We start from the raw sequence: 14,562 nt of genomic DNA on the forward strand, positions 1-14,562 counted from the left end.
TTATAGCCATTACATCAGCTAGAAGGGTCAGTGAATTACAAGCACTAGTCACATACGAACCTTTTACAAAGTTCCTACATGACAGGGTAGTCCTCCGGACACATCCAAAGTTCCTTCCTAAGGTTGTCACGGAATTTCATTTGAACCAATCCATAGTTTTACCAACATTCTTTCCTAGGCCTCATTCCCATCAAGGTGAACGAGCCTTACACACTTTGGACTGTAAGCGTGCGTTATCCTTCTATTTAAACCGCACTACAGCCCAAAGAAAATCCAGTCAGCTGTTTGTATCCTATGATCCAAACAAACCAGGTAAAGCAGTGGGTAAGCATACTCTGTCAAACTGGCTTGCAGATTGCATTCAATTTTGTTATGGAAAAGCAGGCCTTACTCTTCAAGGGCGAGTAAAAGCACATTCAGTCAGAGCAATGTCAACCTCAGTAGCACACCTTCGCTCTGTACCTATTCTGGACATTTGTAAAGCAGCAACCTGGAGTTCTCTTCACACTTTTGCAGCTCACTACTGTCTAGACAAAGAAGGAAGACAAGATTCAGCCTATGGACAATCTGTCTTAAAGAACTTGTTTCCAGTATAATCCCAACTCCTTCTACGTCCAACCTGCTGTGATCTTCGGCTGATTCATTCCATCAACAATACTTCACTGTTGCTACATGACAAATTGACTCAGCCTCTAGCTTGCTAATCACCCATATGTGAGGACTAGCATCCTGCTTGTCCTGGGATAAAGCAAAATTGCTTACCTTGTAATAGGTGTTATCCCAGGACAGCAGGATGTAGTCCTCACGAAACCCACCCGCCACCCCGCGGAGTTGGGTCCGATACGTTTTATTATTTTATTTTTGGCTAACGCTATTGCTACAAACCAAGACTAAAGGGAGACCCCTGTGGCAGGGAATATCATAGCATGCTGGGCATGCTCAGTAGGCACACTGGTGCCAGTCAAAAGTTTCATAGAAACTTTTACAGAAGTTTTCCGTACATAGGGCTCCATTACTGATGTCACCCATATGTGAGGACTACATCCTGCTGTCCTGGGATAACACCTATTACAAGGTAAGCAATTTTGCTTTACCAGGGAGAGACCAGGGCAAGAAAAGAGGAGAAAGGACTAAAACAAAGCAGTGATACCTTCTCATCTTGTTTTTTTCTGTGAGCATATTGCGTGAGAATAGATTTCTCAAAGATTGTTAATTCTTGAATTGAAAACAAAACCATTTCCCACTGAAATGCTTAGCACATATTTTACACCAATGGTCTAATTCAATAAGAAATATCACAGGCTTCAGAAGATGTTTTAATCCTGCAGGTCAGACTGGCAGATACATTTCTGTCAGCTATTTCTTGCTGAATCAGACCCCAGGTGAAATGTTTTCTCCAGTCAGCAACTAGTTTTTGGAACAAGGTGGTTGTGTTCAGTGGTCATAAAATACAGCACTTCCTTTTACTGCCAAACCTCTTTGTAACAGAAAAGTACATGGGCATAAGAACATAGGAAGTTGCTATACTGGGTCAGACCGAGGGTCCATCAAGCCCAGTAGTCGTGGCCGTGTGGGCGGACTATCTCAGTCATGAGTTGGATCTGGGAGAATGGAAACTGGCTCCTGAAATTTTTCACCTTATTGTGGATCACTGGGGATGTCCCTTTCTGGATCTAATGGCGAGTCACAAGAATGCGAAAGTGGAGAGATTCTACAGTCTGACAATTGATATTCAAGCACTCAGAGTAGATGTGCTAGTTCAGGCTTGCCCGCAGGAGATGTTACTCTGTGTTTCTGCCGTGGCCAATGATTGGTCGCTTATTGCAGAAGATACCGCGCCTGGATGTTGCCCTGCTCCTGGTGGCCCAGGATCTGTGTTGCCTTCTGATGGGGGACCCATGGCAGCTCCCTCTTCTCGGGGGGCTATTGCGGCAGGGCCCATTTCACGACAATCCGAGTCAGTTTTGTCTTACGATTTGGCCCTTGAGAAGACTAGGGTTCTTATGGCATGGTTACTCAGGGGCAGTGGTGGAAACTCTTCTTTTTGCGTGCAAGTTTTCCACCTCTTTGGCATATATTTATATTTGGCAACCTGCGCATTGCGTGGTAGGCCCTGGCGGTATTTCGTACATTTTGCTTGTGCGTTCAGCTGCCCCCTTCAGGAGCATCAGTTCAGGCAGTGCGTCTGTTTGTGCATTCAGGTTGTGCATCCAGTTTTTGGACGCTTATTCGGGTGTCAGTGTGGGCATCCGGGCTAGATGTGCACTTATGCCGGGCACTTAGCTTGGGCACTTATATTTGGGACGCCTATGTTTTGGATGCTTAGTTAGCGCCACTTGCTGCTTTTGTAAAAAGCCCTAGCGCTTTACAGGGCTTTGTTTTGTTTTGTTTTACAAAAGCTGCAAGCAAGCAAGTGACGCTATATGACGGTCACTGTACATATATTTAAATACAATTGTTACAAGCTCTTTTTCGATAGCAGAATCCTCTTTTTTGCCTATCATGTTCTGGCATCTCAGCCTGGCGTGCCCTCTGACTTGTGCCAGCACTGTTTGGAGGCTTAGGGAGATTTATCTTCCTATGATTTTACTAAACCTGGTTCTTCCCAGCCTGATGAGGGCCTGGGTAAAGACGTGTCAGGAGGAGCGCCTGAACTTGGAACTCCCTTAACTGGTTCATCAGTGGGGGAAAGTAGCACAGTGGGCACAGCACAGATGCCTCCTGGTTTGGATCCTTCTGCCTTTTCCTGGGTAGAATTTTTTCAGGGGTTGCAATCCTTTCTTCAGGTGCAGTTCTCAGCCCCAGCTTAATCTTGCCAGAGCAGAGCTGCAGCCTGTTACTGCTAAGTGCCATGTAGATCAGCAAGAGGACCTCCAGATAGGGATCTGGATGCCACGGATGACAAGGCTGATCTGACTCCCTGGAAAATCTATTTATTTATTTATTTTTGATTTTTATATACCGATGTTCCTGTATAATATACATATCACACCGGTTTACAAGGAACTAAAACTGTCGCCTCGGGGGCGGAATACATTGAAACATAATAACAGAAAATACATTGAAACGGTAAATACAATGAAGCTTAATAACAGTAACAGTAAATAACTTAAATAACCAAAATGGGTAAATTCCTCTGGGACTGAAACCGTATAGGACTATGTTGCAGTTCTTTCATAGAGATAAGCTGCCGGCTCTGATTTCCCAGACTCTGAAAATGTTGGGAATGCCTCGGACAGATTCGAATTCTGAGCCAAAGAAAAGTCCCATTTTGGTCTCCTTGCATAAAGCCTCTTGTTTTTTCCCTGTCATGGAGGCCGGGTTTTGGAAGCCTATACCCCTTGGATCCAGTGGTGAGGGAGTGTTTACATTTTCTGAAGGTGGACGCACTTGTTTGTGCAGTCTCCAAATGGACGACTATCCCCACAGAGGTAACAGCGGCCTTGAAGGATGTTCATGATAGGAGGATTGAGACCATACTTAAACAAGCATTTGAAGCAGTGGCAGTGATGTTACAGATAGCTTCTTGTTGTTCCCTTCTTGTTTACTTCTCTCTCTGGAGTGAATTCCACAGCAGTTATAGAACTAGCAGCTGCCATTTGTCCTCACTTCGGCCAGAGGGGTGGCTTCGATAATAGCAGCCTGGCATCAGTTATGGCTGAGAAATTGGTCGGCCAATGCAACCTCTAAGGCTAACCTTACAAAATTGCCCTTTGAAGGCTCACTCTTATTTGGAAGTAAGTTGGAGAAACCGGCCAGTAAATGGGGCAAATCCCCGCTTGCCAGAGAGTAAGAAACAAACACCACAATTCTTTATCATGAGAGGTCGTGCTCGGGGATCCAGGCATTTTCTACCCTACAGAGGACTGACCATTCAGAGGACTCGTCCATTCAGTAGGTCTCAGTCCTTTCGTCCCAGACAGCTCTGACGGGGCACAGACTTGGGCAGTGGAACCTTGCCGATTCACCCCTGGGAACAGGAGATACAAGGACATCTTTCTCTCTTTTATCAGAAGTGGGTCAAGATCACATCGGATCAGTGGGTCCTGGAGGTGATATGAGAAGGATATGAGTGGGTCCTGGAGGTGATATGGGAAGGATATGAGAAGGATATGAGACTGGAGTTTCGCAGTGTTCCTTGGGATGTGTTCATGGTGTCTCCCTGCCACTCCCTGCAAAAGAAACAGACAGTGGAGTCTACTCTGTCAAGGCTCCTCAGTCTGAGGGCTATGGTTCCAGTATCCACATATCAAGAAAATACGGAGTGATATTCCATTTATTTCGTTGTGCCCAAGGAGGGTTCCTTTCGTCCCATCCTGGATCTCAAAGGGGCCAACCGTCATTTGCAGGTGACTTATTTTTGCATGGAAACTTTGCACTCAGTGATAATGAGTGTGCAGTCGGGGAAATTTCTGACCTCCTTGGATCTGTCCGAGGCATACCTCCATATTCCCATCTGATTGGAGCACCAACGTTTTCTGCGTTTCGTGGTGTTGGGGTGCCATTATCAGTTTTGGGCATTCTCTTTTGGTCTGGCCACTGCACCCAGAAGTTTGCCAAGGTTATGATGGTGGTGGCAGCAGAGTTGAGAAAGGATGGATTTCTAGTTCATCCGAATTTGGACTGATTTAGGTCAAGTATATGGAAGAGAGGCGACTGGTGATCCGCAAGGTGATCTCTCTGTTGCAAGAGCTCGGTTAGGTGGTGAACCTAGCCAAGAGCAGTCTTCAGCCATCTCAGTTATTGGCATATCTGGGTGTTCAGTTCAACACAAGGCAGGGCAAAGTCATCTTGCCAGAAGTTGATGCTGCAGGTGCATCTCTTGGTGAACACTATACGCCCAACAGTGTGGACCTATCTACAGGTTCTCGGTTTGATGGTGGCAACCCTGGAAGTAGTGTTGTGGGCAAGGGCACACATGCGTCCTCTTCAGTACTCCCTGTTGTTTCATTGGAGCCCGCTGTCTCGGGTCTACTCGATTCACCTCCACCTTTCGATGGAAATCTGCTCTCACCTCCAGTGGTGGTTGCAAGCGGATCATCTGAGAAAGGGAGTTTGCCAGACATTGCCGGACTGATTGGTTCTCACGAAAGATGCGAGTCCCCAGGGTTAGAGAGCTCAGTGTCAGGAACTACCGGCACAAGGGTGCTGGAATACAGAAGAGTTTCTCTGGAACATCAATCGACTGGAAGCCCGGGCAGTCCGGTTGGCATGCTTGCAGTTCAGCGGCAGACTGCAGGGTTGAGTGGTCCAGGTAATAAGAACATAAGAAATTGCCATACTGAGTCAGACCAAGGGTCCATCAAGCCCTGCATCCTGTTTCCAACAGTGGCCAATCCAGGCCATAAGAACCTGGCAAGTACCCAAAAACTAAGACTATTCCATGTTACCGTTGCTAGTAATAATAGTGGCTATTTTCTAAGTCAACTTAATTAATAGCAGGTAATGGACTTCTCCTCCAAGAACTTATCCAATCCTTTTTTAAACACAGCTATACTAACTGCAGTAACCACATCCTCTGGCAACAAATTCCAGAGTTTAATTGTGCGTTGAGTAAAAAAGAACTTTCTCCGATTAGTTTTAAATGTGCCACATGCTAACTTCATGGAGTGCCTCCTAGTCTTTCTATTATCCGAAGGAGTAAATAACCGAATCACATCTACCCGTTCTAGACCGCACATGATTTTAAATACCTATATCATATCCCCCCTCAGCCGTCTCTTCTCCAAGCTGAAAAGTCCTAACCTCTTTAGTCTTTCCTCATAGGGGAGCTGTTCCATTCCCCTTATCATTTTGGTAGCCCTTCTCTGTACCTTCTCCATTGCAATTATATCTTTTTTGAGATGCGGCGACCAGAATTGTACACAGTACTCAAGGTGCGGTCTCACCATGGAGCGATACAGAGGCATTATGACATTTTCTGTTTTATTCACCATTCCCTTTCTAATAATTCCCAACATTCTGTTTGCTTTTTTGACTGCCGCAGCACACTGAACTGACAATTTCAATGTGTTATCCACTATGACGCCTAGATCTCTTTCTTGGGTTGTAGCACCTAATATGGAACCTAACATTGTGTAACTATAGCATGGGTTATTTTTCCCTATATGTTTAAAAAAGGATTGGATAGGTTCTTGGAGGAGAAGTCCATTACCTGCTATTAAGTTCAATTAGAGAATAGCCACTGCCATTAGCAATGCTCTTGGAATCATACAGAGGAATGGTTCCAGACACGACAAGGCCTGTAGTTCAGAGATGTGATGTGCCAAGCATATAGCCACCAGGAACACCGTTTTCAGGGTTAATAAACGCAAGGAAAGACTGCGCAGCAGCCGTAAGGAGGGCCCTGCCAAAAACTCCAATACTATATTAAGATTCCACAAGGGAACCGGCCACCATAGGGGTGGCCGAAGGTGGTTCACCCCTTTCAGAAAACAGGCCATGTCCAAATGAGCTGACAGGCGGGTTCCGTTCACCTCGCCCCGAAATAGGAGAGAGCCGCTACCTGTACCAGCAAGGCGTTATGGGTCAAACCTTTATTCAAGCTGTCCTGCAAACATTCCAGAATTAGTGGGATTTCAACCATCTGAGGGGAAACACCACGTTGCTCTCACCAGGCCTCAAATACTCGCCAGACCTGCACATAGGCTAGGGATGTAGAGCACCTTCCGCGCGTGGAGTAAGGTGGCAATTACTGCCGCCAAATATCCTCACTTCATCAGGTGAGTCCTCTCAAGGGCCAGACCATAAGACAGAATCAAGTCGGATCCTCGTGAAGGACCGGTCCCTGTGGGCATGCGGTCTCCAGCAGGAGTCTCCGCATGCCCCCATACCAATCTGGAGCTTCTAGTAGGACTAACCCCCTGTGGCGCTCAATTCTGCGAATGACCCCGCTATCAAAACGAAGACTTGAAGATAGCACCACACCATCAGGCATATCATGTTCATCAACAGACTCACTTGGAACATCAACTACCTTATCCGCTTGGTTGGGAGGAAGACCTTGCCCTACTTGGAGTCGAACTGGATTCCCAGATATTCCAAGAACTGGGAGGGTTTGATACAGCTTTTGTCCAGGTTTACGACCCAACCAAGTTCCTGAGGCAAGGAAGTCACCCTGTTGATCACCCGGAGACTCTCTTCCACAGACTTTGCCCGGATCAACCAGTCATCCAAATACGGGTGGACCAGAATTCCCTCTTTTCCTAACGCTACCACTACCACCACCATCACCATAATCTTGGAAAATGTTCTGAGGGTAGTGACCAGGCCAAAGGGCAGTGCCCGGAACTGATAATAGCAACCCAGTACTGCAAAGCGTAGGAAATGATGTTCTTGATGGATTGGAGTATGTAAGTAGGCCTTGGATAAGTTCAGGGAGGTTAAGAACTCTCCTGATTGTACAGCCATTATCACAGAGCTTAGGGCTTCCATGCAGAAATGAATCACTCATTGATGTCGGTTGATGCTCATGAGGTCTAGGATGGGGCGAAAGGAACCTTCCCCTTCTTGGGTACGATGAAATATATGGAACAACGCCCCATATTTTCCCAGGGCTCAGGTCCTGGGATTATAGCCCTCATCCTGAGGAGCCTCAACAGGGTAGTCTCCACTGCCTGCTTCTTGTGCTGGGAGTAGCAAGGAGATATCGTGAATATATCTCAAGGAGTGCTGCAAAATTCCAGCACATATCCTTCTGGAATGGCCCTCAGTACCCATTTGTCTGAAATGATCTCGATCCACCGTTGGTAGAAGAGGGACAGTTGACCCCTATCTCCTCGTTCCCAGGGTGGGCCAGCAAAACTTCATTGGGGGGGTTTGGGACAAACCTGAAGCCAAGCCTGACCCTCTCTTGGGCTACCGACTCCAAAAGGACTGAGACCTCCCAAAGGTCTGAGACCTCTGAAATGATGAGTTACTGTAGGGTGAAAGTGTTGGGAGCCCCTGAATCGATCCCTCATGGGTGAGAGGCACTGTAACTGCTTTCTCTTATCTTTTGGTAGCCGGGGTACTGGAGATTCACCCATTTACTGGCTAGCTTTTCCAAATTGCTTCCGAAGAGGAGTGATCCTTTAAAGGGCATCTTTGTGAGATTTACCTTTGAGGTTGCATCTGCTGACCAATACTTCAGCCATAGCTATCTTCTGGCCACCACTACTGAGGTCACTCCTCTGGCCAAGGTATGGACTAGCATCAGCTAAAAAGGAGGCAGTGGGTTCCATAACTGCTCTGGAATTCGCCCCCAAGTCATCCACCTCCCGAGAGAGGAGCAGGCATGAACAAGCTACCAGGGCACAACAAGAAGCAAGCTGTAAGGTCATTGCTATTGCATCAAAGGACTGTTTAAGGATGGACTACATCCGCCTATTGTGTGCATCCTTTAAAGCCGCTCCTCCCTCCACCAGGATAGTTCCTCGCTTAGAGACAGCACAGACCAGTGCAACCACTTTAGGGAAATGCAAACATTCTCTCACTGCCAATTCCAGTGGGTATAGAGATTCTAACGCTCGTCCACCTTTAAAAGTTGCTTCTGGGGCATCCCATTCCAGGTCAATCAACTCCTAGATGGCTTCCAGAACTGGAAAGTAGCAAGAGGCTTTCCATAGGGAAATCAGAATGGGATTCTTCTTTGGTTCCATCAGAGAGTCCGCCTCAGGAACTCCTAGCATCTTCAGGGTCTGGGAAACCAGAGCCGGCAATTCATCTCTATGGAAAAACCATAACATGGTCTGATACAGTTCTAAACGAGGGGGGATTTCCCCATCTTCCAAGGAATCTGGATCCTCTTCTTTGTCCATGCCGTCTGAGTCCCTGCCAGGTATATCCTTGGGGAGTCGCGGCATGCCTAGAGGTCTGCTGATAGGATTGGGACAGGGAGGGCTTACCAGCTGAGGTTCCATCCGGACAGGGGCAAGTAAGGTAGCAACTGTGCCTGTATGAAGGCTTGAAGGTCTTGAAAGAATTCCACCTAAGAGAAGGCAGCCAGGTCCATGCCTAACCCAGGAGGGTACTGGGGTAGGTGCCGCTAAATTTCCCTCTCCCATGAATGACCCAGTCCCGGGGTTACTCAGATCTGGGGTACTTCCGATTAAGGCTGTGGCTGACTCATCCTCTGAATGGGAGGAGCTGGGCTTAGCAAAGTCCGGGGAGGCCAACTCTCCCTGGGCTTCCTCACAGTGCTGACATAAGCAAGAATCCAAGTCAGACTGTGCAGTCCTAATATGACAAGCAGCACAGAGAGCAAGACGTTTATGTTTCTTTGCCTCCGGAGCCATTGGTGACGGTAACTGCGTGTCCAGATGGCTCGCGCTTAAAATTTTATGCACACAGATTTCGGGTGCCTACGTGGCCGCAGTGAGGTGCCCGGCTTTACTTGTATTCTGTGCCTAGTAAATTCTGCATGTTTGTACACACGCGACGTTATGCGCCCAATGAGATGTGTTAATTCAATTCCCCTCTTTTTCTAGAGGACCCCTCATCCCTTCACTAAGAACATAAGACTTGTCATACTGGGTCAGACCAAAGGTCCATCTAGCCCAGTATTCTGTTTCCAACAGTGGCCAATCCAAATCACAAGTACCTGGCAGGATCCTAAGGGATAGACAGATTCCAGGCTGCTTATCCCAGAGATAAGAAGTGGGTTTCTGCAACACCACCTTAATAGTGGTTTATGGACTTTTCCTCCAGGTACTTGTCGAAACCTTTCTTAAATGCAGCTACGTTAACAGCTTTCACCATAACCTTTGGCAATGAATTACAAGAGGGCTTAGGAGAGACTAAAACAGTGGTATATTTTCCTTTTTTTTTTTAGTTCTCTAAATTCATCCTTATTTTTTGTGCAAGTGTAAATTGTGCTTGTATTTGTAAATGGATAAGAAAAAGTTAAAAAATTGAATAAATAATCATTGTACAACATATTATAGCACTCAAATTCAGTCAAAGTAAACTCTTCCTATCACAAAATTCATTGGCTCTCAGCCAACTGGTTATTAATGGATCACTGTACTTTTGTATGTATAAAATACATACAACAGAACACAACTATAATTGAATTCAATCTTCTAAAAAATGGATTATGTTCTCTAACAAAGAAGAATACAAATTGTAAATGGAGACCAATACAGTTTTATATTTGGGACAATTCACTCTTTAACAAAGCATAACATCTGGATAGATGTCTCTGTTGTATTAAGCACAGTTTATAGTAAGTGTCTTTCACATTCCTGTACTCTTTAAGAAATCCCATTTAGACTATTCTTCTTTTTCTGTTCTAATTTCAAGGACACATTCATGCTTTCTTATGGTGAATCCTTCTAAAGCAGAGGTCCTACTTCACCCCATGTTCCTTCTCATCTTCCTGGCTTTTTCACAATTGACTGTCTCTTTTCATTTTCTGGTTTGGCCAGAAGCCTTGGAGTAACCACTGACCCTGGGTAGGGCCAACTGGGCAGCTGCCCAGAGCTCTGTGAAATGAGCAGCACCTCAAGCACCGCCAGCATGGTCCACTGGACTGGACCAGGTCTGCCCCCACACCAATCCTACCATATGCATGGATAGCAGAAGTAGTGGCGCTGCTTACTAGTGTGTCAGTTTTGTCTGCAGGTGTCCAGCTTCACGATGTGAGCCTCAAGGCCCCACAGATCAACTGGTTCTTACCGAAAGATTAGCACTGTGTACAAAGGTATGTGATGCACTATTAAGCACTGCTCCTGCCAGCCATGGGAGGGCCCAAAAAAAGAGCCAGGAATAAAGTGATCAGGGGGGAGAGGAGAGGTTCAAAAATAGCAGGAATTGAGGGGAGTAGGGAAAGGGAGACATTCATTGGGGGGGGGGGGCGGAGGGGGGGCAGAGAGATGGCGACCTACATAAGTGATGGGGGAAGGGAGAGGGAAACCTACATAGTGGTGGGAGACACAAGGAGGAGGAGACCTACATGGAAGGGTGTGAAGGACAGGGAGAGGGAGATGTACATGGGGTAGTGGTGGGGAGAAAGGAGAAACCAGTACAGAGGGCCCAGGATGAGAAAGGAGAGGACCACAGATAGTGAAGAAAGAACTGGAGAGGGGATGAGGATTGGGGCTGGTGGGAAAGAGAGGGAAAGGGGGCCACATCAGGATGAATGAAAGAGTGAGAGAGTACAGGGGATGAGGACTGAAGCAGACCAAATCTGGGGAGTAAGAGGATGCAGAAAGAGAAAAGACATGGGGATGAAAGATTGAAGGAAGAGGACTTAGTTTGGCAAAAGAAAGGGACTCGAATCAGGAGAGAGAGTGAATGAAAAGGAAGGAGCTTGAGCTGGTGAGAGGATAAGAGGAAGAAGTAGATGAGCGCTGGAGAAAGGGTGACTACAGAGGGTGGACATTTGCAATTTGTTGGTGGGTGAAAAATAGAAGGGAAAACAAAAAGTTGGGGAAGGAGTGAGAATGGAGAGGAGGTGAGGGGAAAGGTCTGTGAAGGGTAATGAGACTGGGAGATAGAAAGCTAGAAGCTAGCCATGAGAATGCAATAGGGAGATTGTGATGACTGAAAGGGCAATGGAGATTAGAGATAGAAAAGCAGGATGTAGAGGCTCGAAGGAATGTGCAAGACAATAAGAGAGAGAGAGAAAGAGATGGGAGAGCTTGAAGGGGGATCGGTTAGAGAGTGAATCAGAAAGAAGGCAGAAGTTAGTGACGGGAACAAGATATCTGGAGATCAGAGTAGAGGAGATGGAGGGCTGAGAAGGAACGACAGAGGAGTGAGATAGGATAGTGAAAAGCTGAGAAAGTGAGAACTGCAGGGGAGAAGGAGGAGTGAAATTTAGCTAAGTGTGAACAGAAGCAGATAAATGAGAAGAAAGGAAAAGATCAATATCAGAGGCAGATGTAGGGGAAAAAGAGAAACAAAAAGGAGAAGAAACAGAAAATGGAAGAGAGACAGTGGAAATGGAAAATGGAAGGCACTAAAAGCAGGGAAAAAGACCAGGGCCAATAGGATTAGAAAAAATAAAATGCCCAGACAATGAAGATAGAAAAATATTTTATTTTAAATTTAGCGATTGGAATGTGTCAGCTTTGGGAACGTGCATCTCTGCTGTCTTTGTATTTTGTACAGTACATTAGGGAGCAAGTGCATTTCTATTTCTCTTTCACCAGTGTTACTCTGCATGCAGAGTCTGGCCTCCAACTCGGTTTTTATCTACATATTTATAATTTGTGGTTCCTTGTTGTGTATTAGATAAAGGAAAATCTGTTCTTACCGGCTAATTTTCATTCCTGTAGTACCACAGATCAGTTCAGACTCCTGGGTTTTGCCTCTCTGCTAGTAGATGGAGACAGAGATTGATGCTGTACATAACCCAGTGTGCCACCTGTAGTCCCTCAGTACTGACCTGTACCCAAGCCAAAATGACAGCAACAACCATAAATTTCTAATCAAACTTCTAAGCCAACTTGCTCCCCTCTGAGCAAGAAGACGGTGAAATTGCCCAAAAAGACAATGGAAAACTTTTTCCCAAATTTAACATAAGCAATCAGAATAGAAAACCTCCAACTACTCTGCATATACAAAGCAACTGTATGAGTGGCGAACTCTCACCCACAGTAAATGGGCAGGTCTCCCGGGTGCTCCTGTCATTGCTCTAGGAAGCCTCCTGTGTGCTATACACACATCCTTCCAGGATGCGCGCAAATACGCGCTCAAGACTAGGATGTGCACAAGTACATGCGCAAATACGCGCTCGTATAGGCCATGATTGTACGCGCACAAGTAATCATGCAAACGTGCTCAAGTTTAGGTTGCAGTCTTATGCACACAAGTATCTGCACAAAACATGCTCCAATCTAAGTCGCGGCCTTATGCACACAAGTAACTACGCAAATATGTTCTCAAGTACCTTTGCAAATATGTGCTCAAGGCTAGGTCACAGACGTATGTGCTCAAATATAGGCCACGGCCTTATGTTCATGCAACCGCCACGCGGCAAGAATGCACACACACGCCTTGCATGTGGGAAAAGAACTGCTGCTGTGACCTCCCACATGGCTCAGCCCGAGTCGGGCATTTTTTCATACTACCAATAAAATCTTCTTCTGATACTGATCCACTTTTGGTTTGTCGGCGCGTCTACTACATGGCTAAGCAAAGCCTGCCTGCAGCTTCAGCGTGTTTAGGCCCAGATCAGTTTAACATCTGGCACTGAAAATCATCGGCCTGAAGAGCTTCTCAACAGCTCAGGCCTATTGACTGGCCAAGAATCCATGGAGAATGGGGCCAAGAGCCAGCATCCAAGTAAAACATGCCTTGTGCACAAGCAAATTAAAACTGGCAAGAGACCTCTACAAGAATCAGAGACTCCTCCTCAGTGCAAGTTTCTCTTTGCACCTCTGTGGGACAGGGAACCGCCGGCAATAGTTGATGTGAGTATTCCACTGCTTTTACTGTCGACACTGCTAGACAATAAAAAATGGCCACAGTTTCCATGCTGTCGAGGAAAAACCTCAGCGCTGGACCCTGCCACCCGTCAGGCTTGTTCTACCACTGTGGTCATGCTTGACGCAGACCCCCAATGCCATGCTGCACATGCTGTTTCTCTCCGTACCTGCAGCACTACCAGCACCTCAAAGGCAAGCATGGGAACAGTATCTCAGCACTATGGAGCCAACACCTGGTCTTCTCCACAGGCAGAGAAGCTGCTGAAAAACCCCATTGCTGAGCTCCCCAAACTGCTAGGGTAGGTCCCCCCCTGGAACCCCAATGCTGCAAACATTCCTCTAACTAGTACTTTGTTCTCTTTTTTTTACACTCTGAGAACAAATAAAGATACTTAGAAACCAATTCTTTCCTTTGGTGCAGAGGTTCCAGTTCCAGGATTGCAGGACGCATGTCAGATCAGAAAAGAGCCAGACCACTGGCTATATCCATCTCCTTTCACCAAACCTTAGGTACCCATCCCAGGAAATACCGTATAAAAGGGGATACTTCCCTGCTTTACTGGGCTTGCAGTTCATAACTGGCAGCAGGTTTCACCGCTGTCTCGTGGGGGATGAGGGATTTGGACCTTTGGTTGTCCACCCCACGGACCTCTGGACCAAGCTATAAGTAGGGTCACCAATCCCCTGCTCATCTGCCTCAAACCAGGGGGGCTGGCCCCATCTGACAACCCCCTGGGAGGAACTGGAGATCTCTTTTTCTCTCTCTCTCTCTTTTTTTTGTGTAATCCAAACTGCAAGTTTTACACCATCTACCATCTGCTGGAGACGGAGAAATACTGAGGGAATATAGGGGGCACACTGGATTATGCACAGTGTCAGTGAAACTTTCTCTGTCTCCATCTGCTGGCAGGGAGGCAAAGCCCAGGAGTCTGTACTGATCTGGGTACGTACAGGGAAAGGTCTGTCTGTGCTCTCTTTCTTTGACAGAAGTGAAGTATTTTACTAGTGTTTAGTTTTTGTGTAGGGATCTATAGCAGTCTGACTTATTCTGTTTTCCCAGTGGGATATGTATTGGTGTTCTAGGGCTCAGTGTAATATTTGCAGTGCTGCCTTTCTCATAGGCAGTATTTTTGCTGTTTGAGTCTTGGAA

The 14,562-nt window shown here is 46.4% G+C and overlaps 1 protein-coding gene across 2 annotated transcripts in view; it reads right to left on the minus strand.

Moving 5' to 3' along the window:
* The window catches only part of PLRG1 (pleiotropic regulator 1), a 126,850-nt gene that overhangs the window by 15,019 nt on the left and 97,269 nt on the right, over positions 1–14,562 (minus strand). The gene's annotated exons all lie outside the window — the stretch shown is intronic.

Source organism: Rhinatrema bivittatum, chromosome 1, assembly GCF_901001135.1.
Source record: "Rhinatrema bivittatum chromosome 1, aRhiBiv1.1, whole genome shotgun sequence".
NCBI lineage: Eukaryota > Metazoa > Chordata > Amphibia > Gymnophiona > Rhinatrematidae > Rhinatrema > Rhinatrema bivittatum.